General features: G+C 34.4%; 1 protein-coding gene and 1 pseudogene across 1 annotated transcript in view; both read right to left on the reverse strand.

Annotated features, from left to right (window-relative positions):
* GRM5 (glutamate metabotropic receptor 5) overlaps window positions 1-13,116 on the reverse strand; it is a 383,964-nt gene that overhangs the window by 92,237 nt on the left and 278,611 nt on the right.
* Window positions 4,781-4,899, reverse strand: LOC112474776 (annotated as a pseudogene).

Below are 13,116 nucleotides of genomic sequence, written 5' to 3' on the forward strand. Positions count from 1 at the left end.
CTCCAAACTTGGTCTTCCTCCCACCAGTAGGTCCTGGGAGGCTTCAATATTCTTCCAAATAACAGTATTTATTTATATTTGTATTTATTGATTTTACTCAAGAGAGCTCAGCTAAAATTGGTTCCCCGTGATTACAATCAAAATCCTTAACATGAGTCAAATTGTTTTCTGGAAAAGCAACCTGTTATCAGTTAGACAACTACTGACTAATTATTTGAATTTCAACTATTAATTTTGATAATAATTATTGATTTGGCTCTATCCAGTATTCCATGGGTTGAATGGGTGCCTTCAGCCCAACAGAGACAAATTATTTAATTTTATATTCAAGTATAACCATGAACCAAAAGATTTCCTAAGATGAATTATTTACCCAAAAGAATGCAGACAGCAGATTCAATTCACTATTCCTGCTTTCTTTCATTTGGGACAACACATACCTTCACCCTGGAAGCTGATTTCACAAGGAAAAACTCTTCAATTACCTGTGACTATTTGAACCAGCTAATTCAGTTTAGAAAAAGAATCACTAGATAAATATTCTCTCTCATCACTGATTGAGGTTTAATTAAATATTGCTTGGGAGCAGAAAAGGAAACCTTGGTCCATGCCTGCTTTTTACCTCCTCCAAAGAAACTGAGAAATGTGGGAGGAAGGAAAAATGACAGCGGGGAAGTTGGAATAAGAAACTGAAAATTTCAGGCATAAAGGGAACTCCTACTAAAGAAAACTTGCTATGTGCTTCTGAGAGTCATTCAAAGACCAGTTTTATTTTCCAGACCTTCCTCATGATGTCCAGTAACAGCTGGTTATCCAGAATTCTAAAAAATATATTCTCTGTCGAAGCAATTTACTATATGTCAGATAAGGTGTTCTGGAATCATAAAACACCCTTGAATGCTGTTTTATATTTTGCTGGAATTTCCCAGATGCAACATATACCAATTCAAGCAGAACATGGAAAACATTTTAACATGGAATATTCAAAGAAGCAAGAGTTTGCACATAGTTTATCAATGTATAAACCTTATTTCTAATTGTGACCTGCAGAAGTTTGTAATTGCCATTTACATTGCATTTTTTAGACAATGTAATTTTTGGCTGAATTCTTTCTTAGAATCACATTCTTTTTTTGTTCTTGGTCTTCTGAAATGTTGAGATTCTTAGCTCTATGAAATTGCTAGAGAAAAAATATTTTGCAGAAAAAGTAGTACTAATAATGATATGATTTATTGAATTTTACTAAATATCAGAGACTGTGCTGTGGACTGAATTGTGTCTCTTCAAAATTTATATGATGAAGCCCTAACTGCCAATGTGATAATATTTGGGATATTAAGCCCTAACTGCCAATGTGATAATATTTGGGATAATATTTGGGAGACTTTGGGGGAGGGTTTTTTGGGGGAGGATATTTGGAGTGGGGCCTATGAGATCGTGAGGGTGGGGCTCTCACGATGGTATTTGGGTCTCTATAAGAAGAGACACTGCAGAGCTTGCTCTCCTTCTCTCTGCCATGCGAGCAGGCAGCTATCTGCAAGCCAGGAAGAGGTTCTCACCAAAACTCATCCATATAGGCACACTGGTCTTGGGCTTCTAGCTTCCCAAACTGTGAGAAAACAATTTTCTGTTATTTAAATATCCCAGTCTATGGTTATTTTGTTATGGTAGCCTGAGCTGACTAAGACACTATGTGAAGTACTTCACTGGTACTATCCCATGTTCTTTTCATAAGATCTCTATCAGGTAAGTATTTAATAGCATCCAAAATTTACATCTGAAGAAAGTTAGAAAAGAGTTTATGCAATGTGTCCAGTGTCATAGAGCTATTAAGAGGTCAAGCCTGCCAAATGATAAAAGTTGTCCATAATGACAATATTATGTCTTCAATGTGTATAAATTTTAATTTTTATAAATTCACCACTTGTAAATCAATTTAATCACATTTACCATATTTATTATGAGTTTATCTCATATTTCTTTATGGAACCTTTTTTTTTTTTTTTTTTTTTTAGGTCTAATTGTCCCTGTTCTTCCTGCAGTTACTGTGTGAAAGATGAACATTAAGGACAGTTTTCATCCGTGGCTAGCTCTGAGTTCTTCATGCTTCCATCCAGGCTTCTACTCTTCTATTTACTGTTAGTAATTTTGCACCATGAGGTCTTCGTTATCACTACATATTATTAAGGTACCACTTAATAATATGTCCCACTTCTAATAGTCTCTCTGTATTTCTACCTGTATAACTTCAAACTTGAAATATTTTAAGTGAAACTCACCCTCTCTACCCAATCTAACCCCTTTTCCTATTTTCTCTATTTCTCTATTAACAAAATTTTCTCAATAACCTGTAACTGAAAACTCGAAGTCACCCTTGACTCATCCCTTTCCCTCAACCCTGGAGGTCAGTAAATTCATGTCATCCAACAGGAGCTGCTGTGACACTAAAATTCCTAGTAGCTTAATACAATAAAAGTATTTCTTTCCCACATCCACTACTAATCTCTCCTTCATCCAATAAACTCTGAATAATACTGTCGGTTCAACCTTTTAAAGTGTGATTTTGATTAAATCGGTTTCTTGCTCAAAAATCTTCAGCAATTAATATGTAGAAGAAAATCACTCAAATCATGGCCCAGCATGCGTGATCCTTAGGAAATCGTTCCTCATTTTCATTTCCAGCCTTCCCTGTTACTACATATGACACTTTCACTCTGGTTGAACACGTTTATTCTCCATCACCTGCAGAGGCCTTTTATTTTCTCAGCTCCATTCTTCATTTTCTCTAGTCTTCTAAGCTTGGAAGATTCTGCCTCAAACTCTCTCTCACAGCCCAACCAAACTTCAGAACTCAATTCAAATGCTAACTATCTTTAAACCCTAATCTCCCCAGACACAAGCATTCTCTACCTTCTGTACTGCCTAGAGCTCTTCAGGCCCATTTTACTTGTTTTCTAATTAACATGTGTAACCTCATAATAAAGGTATCTCTGGATAAATTGAAGGAAAGGATCAGCCACTAGCTAATCTCTGCATCCTCTGTTACAATCCTTAAACAAGCTTAGAATCTCTTTAATGGATATTCAAACAAAATGATATTTTGATAAAGAAGATACAATAGAAATGTTATAAATGCCCTGAATTTCTATCAATATTTTATTTTTTAAAAAGAAATTATGTGCCACTTAGGTCATATTTAGTATCTACTCCGATTGTCATGAAGCTAAGCCTTGAAATAATCAGTGAAATATTTTGAAAGCAACTGCTCAAATATTCTGAATGTATTCCAAAAATTGAATTGAGTAGGTCAGTGAGAATCACCATGGTAACAGATGGATCCTCTAATTCTTGTATTCACTTTGGAGGAGAGTAGCATTTACACATCGCAACAAAGTTCTGGGAGCTGCTGCTCATCAGCCGCAGTAGCAAGTCAAGGTAATTACCATACCTTTCATGACAACCCTCAAGTTTCTAGTACCTTCATACAATGAAAGGTTATTTCTTGCTCACATCACAGTCTGATGTAGATTGTGGAACTGTCTTGAGTCTTCCAGGTGACTCAGGGAACCAAGCTCTATCACATGACTTGTGAATTAGAATGCTGCCATTATTGTCCATATACAAACAGAAGCCCTCTTCATAATGGACTTTTCTACTCCAGCCTTACTTTCTCACTTGCTCAGGCTATTCTCTCTGCTTGGCCCCTCCTCTCCACTTATCCACAACATTTCCAAAGCTGTCCCTTCCAATTACCCTTGGGTACCCTGACCTGCACTGGTTTCTCCTATCCATAGACTTCCATGACTCTTTCTAGTTGAGTCATACCTTCCAGCAAAGCTTTAAACCCAAGAGACCACGTGGAAGAGTGAAAAGAGCATGGATTGTGGGGTCAGACTGAATTCAAGTACCTGCAGGGCAACTCGTCCTGGGAAAACTATTGAACCTCTCCAAGCTTTAGTTTCCTATTGAACAAAATAGTTATACTACTACTACCCAATAGAATTGGGGAATAATGATATAACTTTACTTGAATTTCTCTGCTACAATGCCTGGCATATAGAAGCACTCAATAAATGAAGGTAATTAAAAATACTCACTGCTTCTACTGCTACTGCCAGGATCCAAGCCATTATCTCTCATCTTATTACTGCAATAGCCTTCTAATTATCTCCCCGATTTCTTTTTTTGCCTACATTTACCATTTATTCTTAACATGACAGTCAAGTGGTCTTTAAGAAAAGCCAGTTCAAGTCCTTCCTTTGTCCAAATCAACTAATGATTTTATGTTTCACATTAGTAAAAGCCAAGGTCAATACAATACTAACAAGATTCTACAAGATCTCACCCTCTTACCTCTTTGCCATCATCTCCTAGTACTTTCCCCCAACTTCCTCTGCTACAGCCACACTAGCTTTCCATCTGTTTCTTCAAGTATGACAACTAACACCCCTCTCTGGACTTTGTACCTGTAATTTCCTACTCCTTACATCATCTTCCTCTATGTCCACCTGGGTTACTCCCTCACCTCCTCCTAGGGTTTACATAAAGTCATTTTCTCGGTAAGGTCATTCCTGACCATCCTATCTAAATTACATCCTCCCTAACATTCTAAATCATGCTTCCTGCCCTAATTTTTTAGCAGTCATCACCACATAATAGAATACATAATTTACTTGTCTATTTTTTTTTTTAGGCAAGGCAACCCTTGGTTGATCTCACAGATTTCAAGGACCTTGTTGGCTTACAATACCTTTAATTTTTAATTTTTTAAAATTTTTTATGCCTACAGCACCTGGTCTTCCTAGGTGGTCTCCCATCCAAGTACTAACCAGACCCGACCTTGCTTAGCTCCCAAGATCAGACAGGATAGGGCTTGTTCAGGGTGGCATGGCTGTAGACTTACTTGTCTATTTTGTTTTAACCCGTCTGCCCTAACAAAAATATAAACTCCATGAAGGCAGGTATTTTTGTGTGTTTTGTTTAATGCTATGACTCCAGCACTAAAAATATCTGTATCTATATGTATCTATATGTCGACACACACACACATATACATACATACATATACATAGCTTGTTCAGGGTGGCATGGCTGTAGACTTACTTGTCTATTTTGTTTTAACCCGTCTGCCCTAACAAAAATATAAACTCCATGAAGGCAGGTATTTTTGTGTGTTTTGTTTAATGCTATGACTCCAGCACTAAAAATATCTGTATCTATATGTATCTATATGTCGACACACACACACATATACATACATACATATACATAACAGAATAAAATAAGTGGCACCTTATAGGCATTCAGTAAATATTTGCTAGAGAGACAAATAACTTACCTAGTTTTAATAACATTTATTTTATTCTTTTGTTGATACCTTGAAGTCAAGTACCAGATCATATGTTTCCCCTGGATTCCACCCCAGCATTACGCAAGGTTGTAAGAGTATGATGCTTTCTGTCACCATAGATTATTTTGTATTTTCTAGAGATTTGCTACGTTGTTAGGTTTGTCAATAGTTCATTGCTTTCTATTGATGAGTAATATTCCATTAGACCTATGGCTATCCAAATTTTCCAGTGACATTTGTTAAGAAACCTATGTTTTCTCCACTGAATTGCTTGAACATGTTTGTCAAAACTATTTTTCCAAATACATGTGGGTCTTTCTGAATTACCTGTTCTGTTTTATGGATCTATTTGTCTATCTTTATGCTGATACCATGCTGTTTTTATTACTCTCTTTTTCTCCTGAGTCTTAAAAATCAAGTAGTGTTAATCTGCCAACTTTATTCTTGTTTTTCAGTTATTTTGAGTATTCTAAGGTATTTGCATTTCCATAAAAATTTTAAATCAGTTTATCAATTTCTATTTTTAGAAGACTATGAATATTTTGGAATTTTTTGAATCTATAGATCAATTTTGGGAGAATTGACATCTTAACATTATTGAGTATTCTGATAATGTGCACACAGTGTATCTCTCCATTTATTTAAATCTTCAATTTTCTGAGTAATGTTTTCAGTATAAAGATTTGCACCTGTATTGCCAGATTTACCACTATTTCATATTTTTAATATTATTTTAAATGGTACTAGTTTTATTTTACTTTCTAATTGTTTACTGCTATTATTTAGACATACAATAGATTTCTGTATATTAATCTCATATATTGCAAACTTCATAAACTCACTAGAACTTTTTGCAGACACAATTAGATTTTCTAAATAGGCAATCATATAATTTGTTAATAAATACAATTTTACTTTATTGTTTCAAATCTGGGTGGCTTTATTTCTTTAGTTGATGTACGTTTCAATGACTGAAACCTCTAGTGGTAAGAGTCAACATCCTTTCCTGATACTAGGGAGAAATCTTATTAGGTTGAAGAAATTTAGTCTATTGCTAGTTTGCTGAGAATGTATCAGAAATTAATATTAAATTTTGACATATTTAATAATTCTGTGGTTTTTAATACAATAAATTACATTGACCAATTTTGACTATTAAATCAACCTTACATTTTGAGATAAGTCTTACTTGGTCATGATATAGTATACTTTTTACATATTGTTGGATATGAATTGTTCAAGTTTTGTTTAGAATATTTACACTATATCTATGAGGTACATTGGTCTATAGGTTTCTTTTCTTGTGATACCTTGGTCTGGTTTTAGTATCAGGGTAATGCTAGTCTTGTCGATTGCATTGGAAAGTATTCCTGCCGCTTTAATTTTCCGGTAGACTTTATGTAGAATCTCTTAAATATTTGGTAGCAATTCACCAGTGAAACCATCTGGTCTGAGCTTTCTTTGTGGAAAAAATTTTAACTACAAATTTAATTTCTTTAACAGATAAAGGACTATTCAAGTTGTCTATTTAGTGAACTTTAGTAGTTTGTGTGTTTCAAAGAATTGTTTCATTTTATCTAAGTAGACAGATTTATTTGATAGAGTTGTTTTTAAAAACATTTTCTTATTTTCCTTTTCATATCTGTAGACTCTATAGTGATGCTACCTCTCTCATTTCTGATACTGGTAATTTGTGATTTTTTTCTCTTTTCCTGTTCCATCTGTTTTTTTTCCCCACTCAATTTTATTGATTTGTTTCAAAGAAACAGACTTTAGTTTTGATTTTCTCTACTGTTTGTTTTATATTTCACTGAGTTTTCATTGTGATATTGCTTTCTTTCTTCTACTTACTTTAAGTTTAATTTCCTCTTATTTTCCAGATTTCTTAAGGTGGCTCTTTAGTTACTGATTTGAGATTTTCTTTCTAATATAGTCAGTTAAAGCTATAAAATTTCCCTTAAGTATTGTTTTAACTCTCTGAACTGTAAGTTTTTCCAGTTTGACTGCTGGAGACAGACAATGTTACATGTTCCATATGGGTGCCTGAAGCACTGTTCTCTCTAATTCTTCAGGGTGGTTCTTTACCAACCCTCTGAACGCATGTAGAGATCAATACTCAGCTGAATATTCTAGAGGGAGCCTCTGCAGATCTCTGGAGTTCTTTTCATGCGGCTCTTTCCTCTTTATTCCTGTACGCTGCATACTGTAGCTTTTTTGGTCTCTCTGAACTCACAAAATCCTCTTCTTAACTCAGTGGGCTCACCTCATTTATTTGTCTTTTAAGAACAGCTGACATTCATTGTTTGATGTCCAATGTTGTGAAAACTGACATTCATTGTTTGATGTCCAATGTTGTGAAAAATTTATATATTTTTTTCTTGTTTCGTTGTTGTTATTTCAAGCAAGAAATAAATCCAGTCTCTATTACTTCATCTTTGTTGGAAGCAGTTTTCCATCTCATCTTCAAGTGTTTTCCCATAAATCTTTATACTGAAGGCTCATTAAAGTCCTGTGAATTAGGCATTATTTTCAACAATCAACTCCATCTCATACATGAGAAAATTGAGATTCAAAGAAGCCTAGTAGTGGCTCTGGTTCAGTTTTTTAATATATATCTTCTAGGTCTAAATCCAATGTCTTTTTTTTTTTACAGTGCACCCATATACCTCAAGTGACTGATTTGGCAAGCTTGTCAGGTCTCTCTTTAGTTTAGTTTAAATATTTTTTTAATACATCTTAGGTTCTAATTCTAGTGTCATAAGAGTTTGGGAACCTTCACAGTTTCTAATGCAAGGGCTTTCTTCTGGGAATCTCATTGAGTACTTCTTGTTTGTGAATATTCATCATGGAAAATTACATGCACTATCACTTACTTAGATGGATATGTTAGTATCTGGGGGCTTGATCTGACTCTTTGTTCCATTTTTTAAAAAGAAAACTCTAAGATGGAGAAATTTTTTTCCCTGGCAATGAAAATTATCGAAATGTAAAAAATCCAAGAATTGTATTAAGCCAAAACTGTCACATCAAATTCTAATTAATTCTTTGGCTGATATAAAGACATAAAGGGGCTTCTCCTTGGCAGATTTCACCACATACACCAGGATAATGTGATCAAATTTCTTCTTTGATATATGGTTAATAATATTGTTCTAATATATCCTTTCCTGAAGTATGGTGCTAATCAGTGTTATATAGGAAAGTTGAGTTCACAGTAAAACAAACAAACAAAAAAAGAGCTGCTGGGTTAAAGAAGGAGATTTAAATATTTTTACAACAGCGTTTGTCCTTTTCCTACGTGTTGATGTATATTATGATCTCCAAAAGATGGATATAGAATGTAATAATTCTAATATATATAACCATGGAATCCTTTCTTCACACTGGATTAATTATCTTTCCAGATACAGTCTTGGAAGTGCTGATATAGTACAAGGATGAGGAATCTCTAATCTACGGGTTAGCTGTGGCATTTAATTTATTTTATTTTGCCCTTGTGATATTTTTCTTATAGTTCAGCTACTGTTAACCTAGACAATTATTTCCTATCAATGTCCTGTTTTGGCTTTTTCAGTCATGTTTCAGACTGAGAGATGGTGAAGAGATTTGAACAATGGCTAAACCATTAATAAACATTTTAAATGCAAACAAGATGTCAGAAAAAAATTCCTATCCATAAAGAAGTATCCTTTAACTAACCTATCCTTTAACTAAGTCCTCGTAAGACATATTCATCATAGAAAATGTAGACACCTCTAGCTGGAAACTTACTGTAACAGAAAGAGAAAAGAAACACCTTTAACCTAGTGGAACCATACTTTCTGAATATGCAAAACCCTTTTAATGTTAAAAAATTTCATGCGCTCTATAAATCTTATTTTTACTTTTAGTGTCTTTTGACATAGAAAACACATAGTGGGAATAAACTACTATCATTTCAGTAATTTAAAAAAGTTAATTTATAATTTGTTAACTGCAACAGCTTATGCTTAAAAATAGGCACCTGTGTGTATAAACCTACACATGTTCACACAAGGATTTCCAAGGCATAGTTCAGTCTACTGACAATGCTCAGCCACATAAGAATTCTAGACCCAGTCAATAAATCAACAGTGACACCTGGGACCCTCAGCCCACAGATTGGAAACCACTGTTCCAGGTTCTCTAGGCATTATAACACTGCCTAGGTCTAAGAGAAATAAAGTCACATTTATTTAACAATATTTATCAAACACTTGCTATATATTAGGCATTGTGCTAGGAATTTGGAAAATGAATTTTCGAGAAAGTTCCTCAATAAATCTATAATTTAATGGAGAAAGATGAACACCAAATGTTTACATGCTGTAACATGAGAGTTCTATTTACATGTTGGTGTGAAACTGGAAAAAATTCCATTGCTGTAACTGCTTTATCTCCTGCGGGGATGACATCATATTTTTCTCTGGAATAAATGGCCTTCTGTGTAAAAAGTCATTTCAGCAGCAGCTTTGAGAACAAAAGGTGAGCATACCCTCTCCAAGGGTAGAATTTTGAAGGGATCATGAAAACAAAGAAATAGCTAAACAGTCTTACATATAAAATGTAAAAGTATTTGTTTTAGTGTGTAGAAATAGTGAGAAAAAAGGAAGGATTATAGAAATAGAAAGAGAGAGGGATCAAGCACAATGGTGGCAGAAAGCTGGAGGGAAGTGGAATGTGTGGGGGAGAATACTGTGAAAAAATTTAGATTGAAGAAATGCTAGACTAAATATAGTAGCCATAGAACTTTTATTTGCAGGTAAAACATTATTTAAAACATTAATACAGAGAAGTATAAAAATCATAACTATACATCAATTTCTCTTAACATTAGCATATCCTAGTAACCACCACTGTCCTAAGAAATAGAACATTACTAGAACCACAGAAATGCCCTTATGGACAAAGTATTTTAATGTTGATCCAAATCCGTCTATCTCATCCTCATTTTATTGTTAGTAGTTTGGCACACACACAAATGCCTATGTGAGTGGTTATTTGGCAGGATAAAAATAAAAGAAATGGGGGATCTGTGTTCAGAATCTGGATTGATATGTGTCAAAAAGACAAAAGGTACACAAGTGAAATATGGGAGAAACTGTTTCTCTGAGAACAGGAAACCAGAGTTATTAGAAAGCATGAGAATATAAACTCAATGGAATTGACAAATGCCCTTGAGGGAGGCTTCTCACTGAGCAAGACTTAGCATATATAAAAGTATAGGGACTTAAGTAGGCATGCCACTCTGAAATGGAAGAGCACAATATGTCAAATGCCTGGAGCATAGATTTCATGGGTTTAAGGAGAAGATGACAATTGGAAAAAACAAATTCGAAGAGTTTTGACTGGAGTAAAGGAACTGTGATTCCTTTTTTGTAGACACTGAAGAACCATGGAAGATCTTTAATAATGGTGATAACATGATGAGATTCATCCTTTAGATGAACACCTTTGAGACTAGTTTTCAGCATACAATGGAGGAGGAAGAAGCTGGTAACAAAAGAAAAATTAAAGAGGGAGATTCTTGTAATACTTAAGGTGAGAGATAATGAACTAAACCACAGAATTAGTATGAAGATTTAAATTCAGGCAAGTATGAAAAGGAGGAACAGATGTGGAAGATTTTCAAACAGTAGAATTAACAGCATTTGCTCACCAGTTTGTTGAAAGAGTAAGAGAAGGGGAATCTGCGAGAATCACTTACTCCTACATCTTAGGAGACAGAGCAGATGAGTGCATCATTTACTTAACTGGAAATGCAAAAAGGAGGAACTCAAAGTTGGGGACTATAGTTGTAGAAGTTATAATGATGTTAGTTTTAGATATATAGGTTTGAGGCGCCCTCAGAAGAACATCCAGGTGAGAATGTTTCTGTGTTAATGTAACAAGCAACACTTCTGGAAGTTACTGGAGGTGATGGAGAATTCATAGAAAGGAGATTTTAAGTGAATGTCAGTGGGTAACAGAGTATAATTGTAAAGAAAATGGGTCCTTAAGTTGGTTCAAAAACAGAATAGTATACAATTAATAGAAAATGAAGTCTCTGTAGCTTTTATTACTAGGTTATTTAAATGAACAATTAGAAGAATTAAATTATTTTATTAATACTTTCAATTTATTACTATTAATTTAACTTATAATTTAAGCTAGCATAATTGTGCAATAGAAGTAAAACTTATTCAAATCAAGCTCACTTTTAATAGTGTATAAACCTATATTCTAACAATACCACATAGTTAAAACATTTAAAGGCTATAGTAATATTTTAATTTTTGAAATGCTTATAAATAAAACCAAAATTAACAAAAATATAAACATTTTAGACATTATAAATGATGGGCTTATTTAGACATCAAAATTTGGATTGCAGAGAGTGACAGGAATAAAGAGTAAAGGAGGAACTTCTGGTGTTAGGCAGGATGAATTAGAAAGCAAAAGAAAATTCTTTGCTGCACAATGTTAAAAGGCCAAAGAAATGCAAAAATCAAAATATTTAAAAGCAGTAAAGATGTGTGGAAGCAACGAAGAAAAAAATGAATGACCAGAGAGGAGACCCGCAAAAGTGGGCAGGTGTCAACAGCTGCTATGTTATCTGAGGTTATTTGCAGGCTCTAGAGCCAGGCTGATGATCTAGTCTGGCCTAAATGGCCAAGGGCTGCCATAACAAAGTACCACAAACTAGGTGGCTTAAAACAACAGAAATTTATTCTCTCACAATTCTGGATGCTAGAGATGCAAAATCAAAGTGTCAGCTGGGTCACGCTCCCTCAGAGATTCTGGGTAGTATCCTTCCTTGTGTCTTCCTAGCTTCTGGTGGTAGCCATCAATCCTTGGCAGTCCTGGTCTTTCTGCTGCATCATTCCATTTTCTGCCCGTGTCTTCCCATGGCATTTTCCAGGTGTGTCTCTATGTCACTTCTCCTCTTTTTACAAAGACATCAGTCATGTTGAATTAGGAACTCATTTTACTTCAGTATATCCATCTTACTTTATTACATCTGCAATGACACTGTTTCTAAATAAAGTGACATTCTGAAGTTCTGAGAAAGAACATGAATTGTAGCTGAGGGAGGTGTAATTCTGCTTAGTATATGACATAGCTGGAAAAAGAGAAACCAGAAAAACTTTTGGATATTAAATGGTCTGGTATTTCAATTTATAAACTCCAGGATCCCAAAATATATGATAGCCATTTTCCCTCATGATTCACTTGCTGATTCTGGGGGTTGCATGAGAGGCTCAAGATTTTGAAGAGGATGACCAAAATCTCCCATTGTTTTGTGTTATTTGGAAGAGAAGCCTCAGCTGAGAAATGGAAACTGCTCAATCTTCAATTAGTTTTTCTCTCAAGATACACACTAAATTTAGAAACAGTATGGTGCAGGAGGCTGGAGAGCAAAGCTCAAATATGTGGTGACAAAAAGAAATCTAACTATGGGAGGGGAATATACAATAACACACATACACACACACACACACACACATATGTATATGTATATGTATATATATGCCTTACTGTTAAATTCTACACCTGAAACTGACTGGATTTCATTAACCAATGTCACCAAAATGATTAATTAATTAATTAAAAATAAAATAAAATAAAACAACAGCAAAAAACAGTAATAATAAAAATCTGACTAAGTCAGCTGCCCAAGGCAGAAAATATACTAACTATACTCTCAATTAAAATTTCACGCCAATTGGCCCTTAAAAACATTTTAACTAGAAGTTGACTGCTTCTGT

Source organism: Pteropus alecto, unplaced genomic scaffold (genome assembly GCF_000325575.1).
Source record: "Pteropus alecto unplaced genomic scaffold, ASM32557v1 scaffold7, whole genome shotgun sequence".
Lineage (NCBI taxonomy): Eukaryota > Metazoa > Chordata > Mammalia > Chiroptera > Pteropodidae > Pteropus > Pteropus alecto.